Source organism: Zingiber officinale, chromosome 9A (genome assembly GCF_018446385.1).
Source record: "Zingiber officinale cultivar Zhangliang chromosome 9A, Zo_v1.1, whole genome shotgun sequence".
Lineage (NCBI taxonomy): Eukaryota > Viridiplantae > Streptophyta > Magnoliopsida > Zingiberales > Zingiberaceae > Zingiber > Zingiber officinale.
The window spans coordinates 134,733,696-134,748,503 of NC_056002.1; positions in this window are offsets into that span (position 1 = coordinate 134,733,696).

Here is a 14,808-nt window from a genome sequence, read left to right on the forward strand (position 1 = left end):
CTAAAAAGAATAATAGAAATATATAGTTTAAGAAACCCTAAATAGAAAAAAAAAATAGTCTAAATTGTCCTAAAAATTGTAAATAAATATAATCTAACATCCCCTCAAACTCATGATCTTACAGCTAGAAGTATTAAAAGTTTATCAGACAAGAAACGAAAGTGTGAAGTGAAATATATCTTGGTAAACATATCAGTAATTTGTATATTTGAAGGAACGAAAGATAATATGATAGTGTCAATCTGAAGATGATGACAAGTAATTTAATAATCAATTTCAATATATTTTATCCGCTCATGAAAAACTGAATTATGCGCAATTTAAATATCACTCTGATTATCATAATATAACAAAATAGGTTAATGAAAAGAGATACTCATATCCGCAAGCAACTATTGCAACCAAACTATCTCATAAGTAATTGAAGTCATGCCACGGTACTGAACTTCTGTGAAAGATCTAGAAATAATATCTTATTTCTTACTCTTCTAAGAAATGAGAGAATTATGAAGAAAAACATAAAAACCAGTGGTAGATTTACGATCGATAGGATCACCAGCCCAATCAGTATCAGAGTATGTACGTAGTTCTAGAGATGAAGTAGAAGAAAATAAAAGACTTTAAAATTAAGTGCCCCGAAGATACTTGAGAATACGAAGAACAACAGCTTAATGAATTATAGTTAGTGCAGTAACAAATTAACTAACAACATGAACAACATACGTAATATATGGATAAGTTATGATGAGATAAACCAAGCTTTCAATAATAGTTCCATACAAACTAGAATTTGACAAAGGTGAGCCATTAGATGGAGAATGTCGAGCATTAGTCGCAATAGGAGTATCAATGACTCTATTATCAATAAGACGTGCACTATCAAATAGATTAGATATATACTTTGACTGAAATAAAAGACAACCTTTTGGGAAATAGGCGACCTCAATGCTCAAAAAGTAGCGTAGTATACCCAAGTCTTTTATAAAAAAACAATATAAGTCAACTCATACTTCAAGAAAGTAATTCCATTAGAATCATCACTGATAATAATTATGTCATCAACATATAATGATAAAAGAATACAACCTATACTTGTACATCTGACAAACAATGCTGAATCATGATTACTAGGATGAAAAACAAGTGAAGTAATTACTATAGAGAACTTCTCAAACTAAGCATGAGGTACTTGTTTGAGACCATAAAGCGTTTTATGAAGCCTGTAAATTTCACTAGGTTGGTGTGAACTACTAGGAGGTATCATATAAACTTCTTCATGAAAATCACCATTTACCAATGCATTCTTAACATCAATCTGATATATTCAGCATCGACAAATATAATGAACAACAATAAGAGAACAACAATCATCATTTTTGTAATAGGAGTAAATGTTTCCTTATAATCCATACCATACTCCTAAGAATAAACTTTAACAACAAAATGAGCTTTGAATCGTTCAATAGATCTATCAGATTTAGCTTTGATCTTATATACTCAACGAGAACCAATAGTATGTAATTCTGATGGTAACGATACCAAATCTCATGTATGAGTCTGATGCAGAGGAGTTAATTCCTTAGCCATAGCATTATACCAAAGTGGATTACGAACAACTTCTCTGTAGAATACATGCTTAGAAAGACAATGAACAGATGCAACAAATGAAGTAAAAGAAAGAAAATAACAAGAGTAAGCAAAATCTAGTAGTTTAGTAGACTTATGAACATGAGTAGACTAATGACGATGGAGAGAAGGATCATCTGCAACCTTAGGAAATGATTGGATAAGAGTAGAAGGAGGAGCATATAGAGCGGATACTTCGGGAACCAAAGTACCAGATTTAGTTAAACTACCAGCAGGAACTATGGGTAAAGCTTCCTCAGTGTTGGTATTGAAAGGATCAATGCAAAATAAATTTGACTTTGTCATATTATGCGAATTAGCAGGACTAGAAAAGAATGAAATATGCTCAAGAAACACAACATGACGAGAGACATACAATTTTTAACTAATGGATTCAAAGCAACGATATCCTTTTTGGCTAATACCATAATCCAAAAAGATACAAAGAGTAGACTGAAGGGCTAACTTATTACGCTCAACATGTGAATGAAGCAAGTACAACCAAAAATATGTAAAGAGGAATAGATAGGAGCATGCCTATACAATTTTTCAAAAGATGACAAACCTAAATTGTGTAAGGTTAGAATTCTATTAATCACGTGAGCAGTGGTAAGGATTGCTTCCCCCCAAAAGATACTAGGAACACTGGTAGATAATAAAAATGAATAGGTTGTTTCAACAAGATGCTTATATTTTCGTTCAACCACACTATTCTGTTCATGAGTATTTGTACATGAGGATTGATGAATAGTACCATCAGAAGTAAGTAAATATGAAAAATAATTCGAAGTGTATTCATCTCTAAATCACAACTCAAATACTTTATGACACTAGAATGTTGAGTTTTCACAAGAGCTCTAAAGCTGTTGAAAATAGTAAGATAATCAGACTTGTATTTCATAAGATGGATCCAAGAGTAACAAGTGTAATCATTAATAAATAAAAAATAATACCTTACCTCCCTTTGTAGGAATAGGAGGGGCCCCCACACATCAGAATAAATAAGATCAAATGAAACAGAAGAAAAAGAAAGAGTTTTGGAAAATGGTAAGGAAGAAAATTTAGCCAGTTTACAACCACTACAATCAGAAATATTAGAACTTTTTAAAGGCCCTAATACTCCTGTAGAAGCTAAAAACTACAAATGAGATATTGAAACATGACCTAAACAAAAGTGTCATAAATAAAAATCAGAAGATAAACGACTTAGATGAAAAGATGATAAATTTACACTCAGATCTACAACTTTTGGTACTTTGAGTTGTTCCAAAATATAGAGTCATCCTTGCCTACGGCTTGTCCTAATCAGCTTCTAAGATCACGGATCTTGAACATAACAATTGGATGAAGAAAAAGAGACTAGATATCCAGACTCACATAATTGACTAACAAAAATAAGATTTAAAGTAAAACTCAGAATATAATAAACATCAGTAAAAGATAAACAAGATATAACAATTGAACCAACACCTACCAATGACAAAAAAGTTCTATCAGCAATCATAATATATATAGATAAACTGAGAGAAAAAAGAAATAAAATATGATAAATTATATGGCATATGATGAGAGACATTAGAGTCCAAAATCTATAAGGATGAAGATACACTTGAAATACCGAATAATGACAAACATATATGAGAGGAAGCAGACATGACAGAGAGCTATGAAACAAGAAACTGTTGAAACTACTCCAGTAAATACAAATCAAATTTTCATGAAGCATCTGTATGACCAAACTTGGTGACAGAACTAATAATGCTCAAAATATAACCAAACTGGATGGATACCTTGACACGAATAATGCCCCGACATGGTGACGATCCATGAAAACGGGTATCAAGACGACTCGTGGTCACACGAAGAACCCGAGGCAGAAATCAACCGCATAAGGCATCGGTGTCAAAATCGACAGAAAATGATATCGGTGCTAAAATCGACAACATAATGTGTTAGCACCAAAATCGACAGAAAATGACGTCGGCACCAAAATTGGCAAAAAAATGGCGTTGGTGCCGAAATCAACGACAACAGTAAGAGGCGACATCAACAACAGGAAGCAGTAACAGGGGGCGATAGAAAAATTAGGTTAGAGAAGGAGAACCTCACTCTGATACTATATAGAAATTAAGAAGAGGAAAAAAGCTAGACGTATTATTGAATCCATAAAGAATAATAGAAATACAGAGTATAAAGTCTTATATAACTAAGTTAAGAAACTCTAAATCCTAAATTGAAAATGAAAAAAATGACTAACTTGTCTTAAAAATTATAAACAAATAAATATATATAATCTAACATGGTGAATCTTGGCTCTCTTTGTGGCCTGCCTTTGTTAATTTTTTGAATTTGCCTAGTGGACGGTTAGTGAAGCTGGGTCGTTCATCTCTAAGATTAGTTGGATGGCAAGACTTGAGTATTTGGATTACCAAAAAATTAAAATTAAAAGTTAAAATAAAATAATTTAAACAATGGAAACAAAGTATATATATGGCCACCTAAATAATTTTGACTCAACTTTCCTTGTACTTGCTTTGGCCTAATCAACTTGATTTGTTTATCCTTGTCCAACATGACAAAATCCAATCTAACATGTTGAATTGAGGCCTATATTCAAACTTAAGATTATTTGATGTATTAGGTAAAGAGGCCAAGTTAGATCTATATATCTTACTGACTTATGTGTACGTGCATCAAGTTAGTAGCTAGGGACTTAGTAGGTTACATGACTTGGTGCCTTCAAATTATAATGCGAACTCCAGGATGAGCATGAGCTATTAATTAGTCAGATCTTTGATGACCTAAACAATTGTTGGATGCATCCAAAGAATTGTGAACTTGACGTGGAGGCAAACTCTAGGGCAACTTGAGTACGACAAAAGTTGAACTATATATATATAATTTTGATATGTTGTCCGACTCTCCGTGCATGACTCCGTGCAAAAAATGACATTGGAACGAGTCTAGAGGCTTGATGCATCATTGGAGGTGGACTATAACATCAAGTTGTATAACATCATCAGGGATGATGTGGGTTAACTAGCTAGGTACAGTCTCACCTTTGTTTGCTCTCGCTAGCTATAACTTCCCCCCGGCCGGCTACTTCACTTGATCATGAATGATGACTTTTGCGAGCAAGTAAATGGCTCAAGTAAAAGGCATTGGCGCCGGAGGGACACTCCGCGACAAAATGGTCTCCGAGTCGACCACAAGATCACCTTTACTAGATTTTTTTTTTTTTTTTTGATAATCTAAATGTTATTGGTAGACGGTTTTCTCTTTTAGTTCGTCTATCGAATAAATCTGGAGCATAGTCGTTTGCTCTTACTATAACTTTCCTTGGCTAGCTACTTGGCTTGTTGAATGATGACTTCTGTGAGCAAGAAAATGGCTGCCAACATGTTGACAACTGGCCATTCAACTGGATAACAGTAAACACCGTCCAATATAATTAAGGAACAGAAGTGTAGGCATGAAACATGCTTATGCATTAATTGATCTTGAAGACTTTGCATAATTTGCAGATTTAGTTTTGTCTTGTATTCTTCCTTTCCTCCCAACCTGGGAAGAATTTTGTGCCGAGTGGTAGCTTTCAGTCATGTTAATTTCTTTAAGCTCATCAGCTTCCAGGTACTCGATCAAATGCCTATCTTTCTCTTGAAAGAGCTAGGCCATCAATTTTCAGTGACTTGTTGCATCATGTTTTTTAGGAAATGTATTGTTTTTTCCCTTGATGCAGTTAAGTACATTGCTTCCTTCTTCATTTAAATTTATTTTTGTAAAAGGATGGAAAATTTGATAGAGATATTTTACATCAGATAAGTTATGAAGTTGAATATTGACGGTTGAATATTGGATTATGAAATGAGTACAAAGTCGTAAATTTGATAATCTTAAGATGTATGTGTAAATATAAAAGGATGGACAAGATAAAAAATGAGAATATTAGAAAAAAGGTTAAAAATTGAATGAAAATTTTTAAAAGACAGATTTAAAATGATATGAATATAATAAATATTCAAATTAGATAATGTTAGACCATAACAAAAACACATATTAACCTAGGGAGAAAAAAATTAAAAAAAGACTAATTAGATAATAACAATAAAATGGGATACAATTTATTTAAATAAAAATATACTAAATTATTGAAACCAATCATATATGTGAATTTATATATAGCTATCCTATCTAGTAAAGTAAGATAAAGACTTAATTAATTTTTATTATTGTCGTATATTGTTTTCATCATGACATATGACATACGAAACCAGTGTTTGCATTGTGAAAGTAGAGGGTGAATTAGGTGAAGGCTTAAAGTACGTAGCTAGTGACAAAAGGAGGGAATATTTCTTTATTCAACCCTCTTGTACACATGCAAAAACTACAAGTTTCAGGAATAAACATTTTTGATAAATACAAACAGATCTCTCTCTCTCTCTCTGCCCCACAAGACCTAATTTTCTTAGCTGTTTGAAGAGGTAGGGAACCTAGGAAAGCAACTCTTCTTTCTCTTTTTCTTTCTCCCTTGTGGCTGTGAAATAGTCTCATTGGACTCATAGGTCTGGTTTCTTTTTAATTAGCTTCATCAACTTCAGCTAGTCATCCTCTTCTTAGTTTAGTTTGTCTTGGAGGCAAGTCAGTGAATCACTCACCACACAACTCTTTGTTGTCTTCTAAATCATTAAACCATATTCTTTTTATCCAAGAGTTTGATCAAAACACTCTATCATCTTTATTATTGGATAGTAAAATACAAAATTACTTATATGGTCTGCCAAGAGAGTTGAGGTCTTGATTAATGTCTCTTGAAGATGAGTCGAGAAGCCGGCCGGGAGGTAGAATTACAAGATAACTAGAAGGTTGAGTTGGAGTTTTGCTGAATTCGGGCAAGACTTGTGATCAACATAATACATTTAAAATAGGATTTGTCCCATCTCTTAAATGTGGTTATTCATAGGATACAAGGGTGACAACTGAAAGCTCCTTGCAAACAATTGTTGGAACTACAGATTCATGTGAGTACAAATTTGTCAAAATCAACAGTAAAGATAGGAGAGACTTTGAGGCTCAAAAGTTTGACATGAAAAGGATCTCCAGGCCAAAAAATCACTAAAATGTGGGCATGCAATTCAAATAAAGACCTTTAATAAAAAAGCTTAAGATAGCATAAACAGCTACAAGGTGGCTCAAATCCATCAAACTTCACAAGGCATTTCTTTGTTCTTCATTATGTTCATAAGAAGACAAAGAGAAATGAACAAAGTTAGGTATGCTTTGAGATGGACATTGGAGAAGGATGATAGGCTTATATGTGGCCCAATGTTTTCTTTTTATGGCATTGTGCTAGGGCTCGAAAGGTTTGTCGTTGAGAATGAGAGGGTCCAAGGAAGGGCATCCGTTTATTGTCAATGTCTTAAAAAAAGATAGTCCGGTGCACGAAGTTCTCGCCATGCGCGGTCCCAGGGAAGGATTCATTATACACAATTTCACCTTACTTTTTGTAAAAGACTATTTTCAGGATTCAAAGCCGTGATCTTTTGATCACAAACCAACAACTCTATCATTACCCCAAGCATCTCCTTCGTTTATTGTCAATGTCTACCAGAAAAAAAAAAGTAAGTCATAGATAAGACATGGTTGGAAATGGGACGTTAAGTCCTCCATGACCCACCCCTCCCCGCCCCCATAACTTGCATCTTATTCTTTGTATGTAGTCCAAGGACTACATACAAAGAATAAGATCAATCTTTGAGTAAAGAAGGACATGCGTTATATCGACAATGTTAAGTCAAGTAGGTTAGTAATTTCTAAAAAAGTAATTAATTTTCACTTTTTCAACCAATAGTAAAAATTAAAAAATATATATAAAAAAATTGAAGACTTTTTCTTAGTAAAATAAATTACATTTGACACAATTGAGGTGGCGCCATTGTCATTGTCAGACCATATCCTTCATAAACATTAGGTCTCATAGGCAACTGTGTCCCTAGGGAGGAAGCATTGAGCTCTTGTGTGCTCTCTACATTTGGCATCGCAAGCATTACCACCCTTGATTCAAGAGGCCCATGGAGGCCCACATAACACCTCATGATAGCCCGAAAAGCCAAGTTAGGCTAAGGAAATTGTTCCACACTGACTTGTAGAGAGAATTAGGATATTCAAATCTCATGAACTGTTTTCATTCGCCATTGTTGGTGCCTCAAGTCTTGTCCCAAACTTGCAGTTTATTAGCTTGATTGTGATGGTCGAATGCAGGGTTTGTGGTTGTAAACTTTAAATTGTTGTCAATATTATACTTTGTCGTTGAATTACTTTAACAAAAAAAAAAAAACCATCCGGAATAGTGACGGAATTATTGATGAAAATAAATTTTCTTGGGAAAACTATAATATGGCAAACTATTCCACGAGGTTACTGATAGAATTGTAACTTTGTCGGGAAGGTAAGAACAGGATTACCGACGGACTATTGTTTCTGCGAGGAAGACAACTGCCAACCCTAGTTTCCACAAGGTTACCGACGAAATTGGGATTCAATCGGTAACCCCCGACGGAAATTGGATTCCGTCGGGAAGGTAAGAACTCAGGTTGTCGATGGAATTATGTTTCCGTCAATAATCCCTAATAGAAATGGGATTCTGTCGGTATTACTGACAGAATAACATTCTATCCATAAATTTGCCAGCATGCGACCGGCGGCTTGTCCGACCGCCAGCTTAGTCGGCCACCAACTCACATTTATAAGCTCGGTTTATTGCCAGCTCGCGACTACAAGCTCAGTCTGCCACAAGCTCAGCTTCTCTTTTCTTACGATTGTTTGTGATTAATTTTAGCTATTTTTTTTATTTTGTAGTATACTGCATTTGCTGCTCTTCTCCAGCTAGACTACTCATCTTCAAGTATAATTTATTAAACAGTACCTATATATTATTTTATATGGTAGAATTTAGATATATGTTAAGCTAGTATTTTGATTTATAACATAATATAGTCATCGTGTTATTTTAGTGTTGATATATTTACATCTATGTTAATTTTAGAGTTCATTATCTTTGGTTGAAATATGAAAGATAACATAGTTTGTTATCTTTTTTATATGAAATCTAGGTTTCTTGTGATTTAGGTTGATACATACTACAAGTTCAATATGTGGGAAAATAAATTATATTTTTAATTTACAATTTAATAGGTTTAGCAACCCATATACTTTGTAATAAATTATATTAAATTGTATTTTCATTAGGTAACAATGTATATGAATAAAGTTTAGATATACAATTGATTAGAAAATAGATTTTCTAGAGATGATTTTATTACTAAAGTTGAACAGTTTGTGAACTTTATTAAGAGTCATCCAGAATGTAAGAATGTATGAATGATGTCAAGTTACGACGTTCATGTAATCATTACAAATATAGAAATAAAGTCTTTCATAATGAGGATATTGTGAAAGTATATATGTATAGAAATGATTTTGTACCAAATTACTATAATTAGTACTGTTATAGAGAACCTTATTTGTATAAACCAATTGAGCCTTTTGGTGGTTTATCATTTGGCATAACTGTTGTTCGAGAATCATCAACTAATGGTATTGCAATCCAATCAATAGTTCACGATATGATGAATGTAGTTGATTATTCTAATATAGATGAAATACCAATACCTAAATATTAGCAACTATATAAAATGTTAAAGGCAGGTGAAAGAGAAGTGTGGGAGGATATTCTTCCTAGTCATTCTCAACTATCAGCTACTACAAGGTTATTGAATATGAAAGTAGAACATTATTTTTCAGAAAGATGTTATGATGACATATGTTAATTAATGTAGGAGTTACTCTCTACTGATAACATAATAACTGATAGCTTCTACAGTATAAAGAAATTGGTTAGAGATTTAAGTTTTCCTATAGTGAAGATTGATTGTTGTATAAATAACTATATGATTTTTTGAAATGAAGACAACGAACTAATCGAATGCAGAATTTGTACTCGCCCTCATTATAAGTATCATACTCGCATATTAGGGAATAAGAAGAAAAATATTACTTGGAAAATGATGTATTACCTTCCGTTACTACTAAACTTTAATAGTTGTACGAATCTGTCGCTACAACTTGCCACATGATGTGGCATCATGAGAATGAGCACGGAAGAGGTATAATGTGGCATCCTTCTGATTCCCCTGCATGGAAACATTTTGATAATATATTTTCCTCATTTGTAATGGAACCACGTAATGTAAGATTGAGATTTTCCATAGATAGATTTCAACCATTTGGTTAGTCAGAACAACAATATTCATCTTAGCTAGTTATATTAACATAATACAATTTACGACAATTTACCAAACAACACACTTAAATTTTTGAATTTACTAAAAGCGCGTGCTATTTTGGTATTTACCAAAGGACGCACCTTTTCAAGTGCACTTTCCATTTTACCCTCCTGATAATCTAACTTTTTCTACCATTATTATTTTCTATATCATTTCTCTCTCTCTCTCTCTCCTCTTCTCTTTCTTCTCTTTTTTATAGGCATGCATAACATATGAGTAACATTATATAAGATTTAGTTAATTTTTTAATACATTTAGAGAAATCAAAATAAATAATGGATAACATATTTAAACTTCTTACAACCTCATAAATTCACTGAAACTGAAATGAGTGTAATCAGAGCTCTCTAGGACCATTAGTGGATAAATTTAGTTTAATTTAATTTAATGTAATATAATATAATTTTGTTTAGTTTAGTTTAGTTTAATATAATATAATATAATATAATACAATATAATATAATATAATATAATATAATTTAATTTAATGTCCTTAGTCATCTCACGCAATCTATGTTTTCAATCAGGGAATCCTATAATTTTTATAAGATGAAGTTAAGTTCAATTTTTAGAGTTTGGCTTTACTTTGTGTTAGATTCAGGTTTAGCTTTGGATCCAACAAACAAACATTCTTTGGATAAACTTTTGGACTATGGTGAGTCACATGTGTTGGTGCGGTAAGTCACTGGAGGGGAGTGACTGCGAGGATGCGTTCCCGGGAAGGGAACATTAGGCGTCGATCCGGCTTAGATCCATTTCGGATGTCTAAGTCGAGATCGTGACTAGATTCCGGTCTCGGAAAGACGGAATCTAAGTCATACTATTTGTGCTAATTCATACTATTATAAAATGCGCTAACAATCTATTTTGCAGGATATATATTGTCTCAGACTAACTTTGTTTTGCAAGAAAAAGGAGTTTTCTGGAACAAGGTGGTCCGGGCGCCCGGGCGCCCGGAAGGGATCCGGGCGCCCGGAAAGCAAATTATATCCAGGCCAAGTCGTCGCCACGTGGAGCATCTCGGTTTGAGCAGCTACGTCACATTCCAGGCGCCCGGAAGGAATCCAGGCGCCCGGAGCAACATATAAAAGAAGCCCCAGGCAGGAGCTTCAGAATCATCTTTAGATCTGAGAACTCCTCTACTGCTGGTCCTGCTGCTCTACGTTCTTGCGACGCCAACAAGCTCCGACAAAGTGCTCCTTCGGGTTTTAGTTAATTTCCTTGTCGGTATTTTTTCACTAGCATTTCTTGTACTTATTTTGTAACTATATTCGAATTGATAGTGATTGCCCAACGAAAGTGGTCAACGACCACGGGCCTTCGAGTAGGAGTCGTCACAGGCTCCGAACGAAGTAAAAACAACTGTGTTCATTTACTTTTCCGCTGCGTATTTTAACTCAATTTTTCGAATCGATATTCACCCCCCCTCTATCGAACGATCACGGTCCTACAAGTGGTATCAGAGCGGGTACCGCTCTGATTTGGTGCAACCACCAATCAGACTGGGGGTGAAACCTTTCCTTTGTTTTTTTATTCCTCTTAAAAAATTTTTTCTAATTCTAAACTGGTATATCATTTTTTTTGCAATTAAATCTAAATTAGTGCAACACCAATCTAGATTTGTCTACTATTTTTTCGTCCCGCACTACTAATCCAAGACCAAGTCTTGGGATTTTTTTTGTCTCTTTTCTTTCGTCTGTGCGCAGGACTAAAATGTCTCAGACAGAAGGATTCAGCACAGTACGCCCTCCACTCTTCAACGGGGACGATTTTCCGTACTGGAAAAAGCGGATGGAGGTTTACCTCAAGACAGACTTCGACCAGTGGATGAGCATTACGAGACCCTACAAAATTCCAGTAGACAACTCCGGGAATTTACTGGATCCTGAAGACTGGACAGCAGACTTAAAGAAAAAGGCATCAACAGAAAATAAAGCGATCAACACTCTACAGTGCGGATTAACAAGAGAAGAACTAAACAGAGTCGGTCCACACAAAAATGCTAAAGAACTGTGGGACAAATTGATCGAGCTGCACGAGGGAACGAGCGACGCCAAGGTAACGAAACGAGACCTGCTTTTAAATAAAATTTTTAATATAAAAATGCAGGAAGGAGAAACGGCGAATCAGCTCCACGCGAGGATCAAGGACATCCTCAACGGGCTTCATGCGATAGGCCACCAGATGGAAAACAGAGACTTAATAAGGTACGCATTAAACGTCTTTCCACGTAATAGTTTGTGGGCATCAATAGTGGATGCCTACAAAATTTCAAAAAATCTTTCTAAGTTAAAATTAGATGAGCTTTTCTGTGAATTAGAATTACATGAACAAACTAATGCTGGAGCCGAGAAAGGTATAGCTTTATTTGCAGGTTCCACCAAAGAAAAGAAAAGCAAGCCTGAATTTGAAGAAGATTCCGACCAAGACTCCGAAGACGAAGAACACCTGGTGAACTTGGTAAGAAAAATGTTCATCAGGAGAAAGAGGAGCTTCGGTAAAAAGGACCTTCAAAAGATCAGCTCTCCCACAGAACAAAGGAGCGTTACTTGCTTCGGTTACAATAAAAAGGGACACTACAAGAACGAATGCCCAAAACTGAAGTTCGACAAACCGAAGCCAACCAAAAAGAAGGCGCTCAAAGCAACGTGGGACGACTCCCCGGACGAATCGGAGGAAGAAGAACATAAACATCAGAGCCACCTCGCACTGATGGCCCACGAAGCTGAAACAGAAGACGGGTCGGAAGATGAAGATGGGTCTGAACCCGAAACAAGCCACGAGTCCGTACTCGTTTCCGAAGGCCCGAATGAGGTATACTTTAATTTAAACAAAAAAAATTTTAGAATTATTTCCTGTTTAAACAATAAATTAATTAAAACAGAAAATGAAAACAAATCACTTCTTGAGGAAAATCAAAACCTCAAGGAACAAATCAAAAATTCAAATCCAACTCAGGATCTAACACTTGAGGAGGACAATTTATCATTAAAAAATGAGATTAATAATTTAAAATAAATGTTAGAAAAATTCACAACAAGATCAAAAAATTTAGACTTAATCCTGAATAATCAAAAAGCATGTTATAATAAAACCGGACTAGGATATAAGTCGAATTCAAATAAAACCTTCAAATCATTAATAACCCAATACAAATCAACCAATCTAGCTTGGGTTCCGAAAGCGTGTCTGACCACGCAAGTAGGACTTAATCAATATTATATACCTAAAGAAAAAATACATTATATAAAATCGAATAAACCAAACCAAAATCCAAAATACAAACCTGAATCAAATTCAAAATCTAAACACTTTAAAAATCAACAAAATTATCACCAAGTTAACCATAACTATAAAAAGAATCGACACAAACCTAAAACCAAAATTTAAAATCAATGGTCAATAATTCAGGGGGAGGCTCCAGAATAGCTGGCACCTCCAAAACTAACTTACCCGACAGGGTAACCCAAAACAAATTAACCCGGCAGGGTAATTAGGATTAGAGACCAAGTTTAACTTGAATCATGGTACCGGTGAAGTTTTTGGATGATAGTACGTTAGGGAAACTTGGGCATCGCATGTCTAGAAAGATATGGCTTCGATCTGGTGCATTTGGCCAAGTGGAACTGACCGAAGCTACCCTTAAACGAATCCTAACCAGTTAGACCAAGATTTAGTACTAAGCTCCGTGGATAGGACTATTCGGAAAACCTCGAAAGGTTGGTTACTTCTAATGACGTCCATGTGACTCACCAAGCTTAGAAGTTTATCCGAAGAATGCCTGTTTGTAGAGACCAAAACTAAACCTGAATCTAATACTAGTTAAACCAAACTCTATAATCAAACCAATTTCATCTCACAAAATCATAGGATTCCCTGATTGATAATATAGATCGGGTGAGATGAATAAGGCTTAAATTTGCTTAATTAAAAATTAAGTTCAAAATTTTTTTCAAAATTTTAAACTTAAAAATTAATTTCAAAATTTTAATTTTAAACTTAAATTAATTTCAAAATTTTAATTTTAAACTTAAAAATTAATTTCAAAATTTTAAATTTTAAACTTAAAAATCAATTTCAAAATTTTAATTTTAAACTTAAAAATCAATTTCAAAATTTTAATTTTAAACTTAAAAATCAATTTCAAAATTTTAATTTTAAACTTAAAAATTAATTTCAAAATTTTAATTTTAAACTTAAAAATTAATTTCAAAATTTTAATTTTAAACTTAAAAATCAATTTCAAAATTTTAAACTTAAAAATTAATGTCAAAATTTTAATTTTAAACTTAAAAATTAATTTTAAAATTTTAATTTTAAACTTAAAAATTAATTTCAAAATTTTAATTTTAAACTTAAAAATCAATTTCAAAATTTTAATTTTAAACTTAAAAATTAATTTCAAAATTTTAATTTTAAACTTAATTTCAAAAATTTTTAAACTTAACTTCAAACCTAATCTCTAAATTCAAAAAAAAAAACAAACAAAAAAGTCAAAAACCAGGGGCGGGCGCCCCTGGTATTCCCCTCCGGGGCGCCCCCCCGGGCGCCCGGAAGGGATCCGGGCGCCCGGAGTCCCCTATAAATAAGGGGCAGCAGGCGGCCCCAACCCTTGCCCCACAAACTTTACTTTTGCCAAAGGTTCACTCCAAACCTTAGTGCGAGAGTATTTTAAATCAAATTTTCTTGCGGTGAAGACGCTGTTGCGATTCAACCGAGGTCGTCAGATCTATATTTGTCGATGGCTCCTCGGTAAAAATTCTTCCCCTCTCTAAAACTTTATTAGAATTTGTCCTCTCATTTTTTTCTTAGAAGATTTTCTTATATACACAGTAGAAAA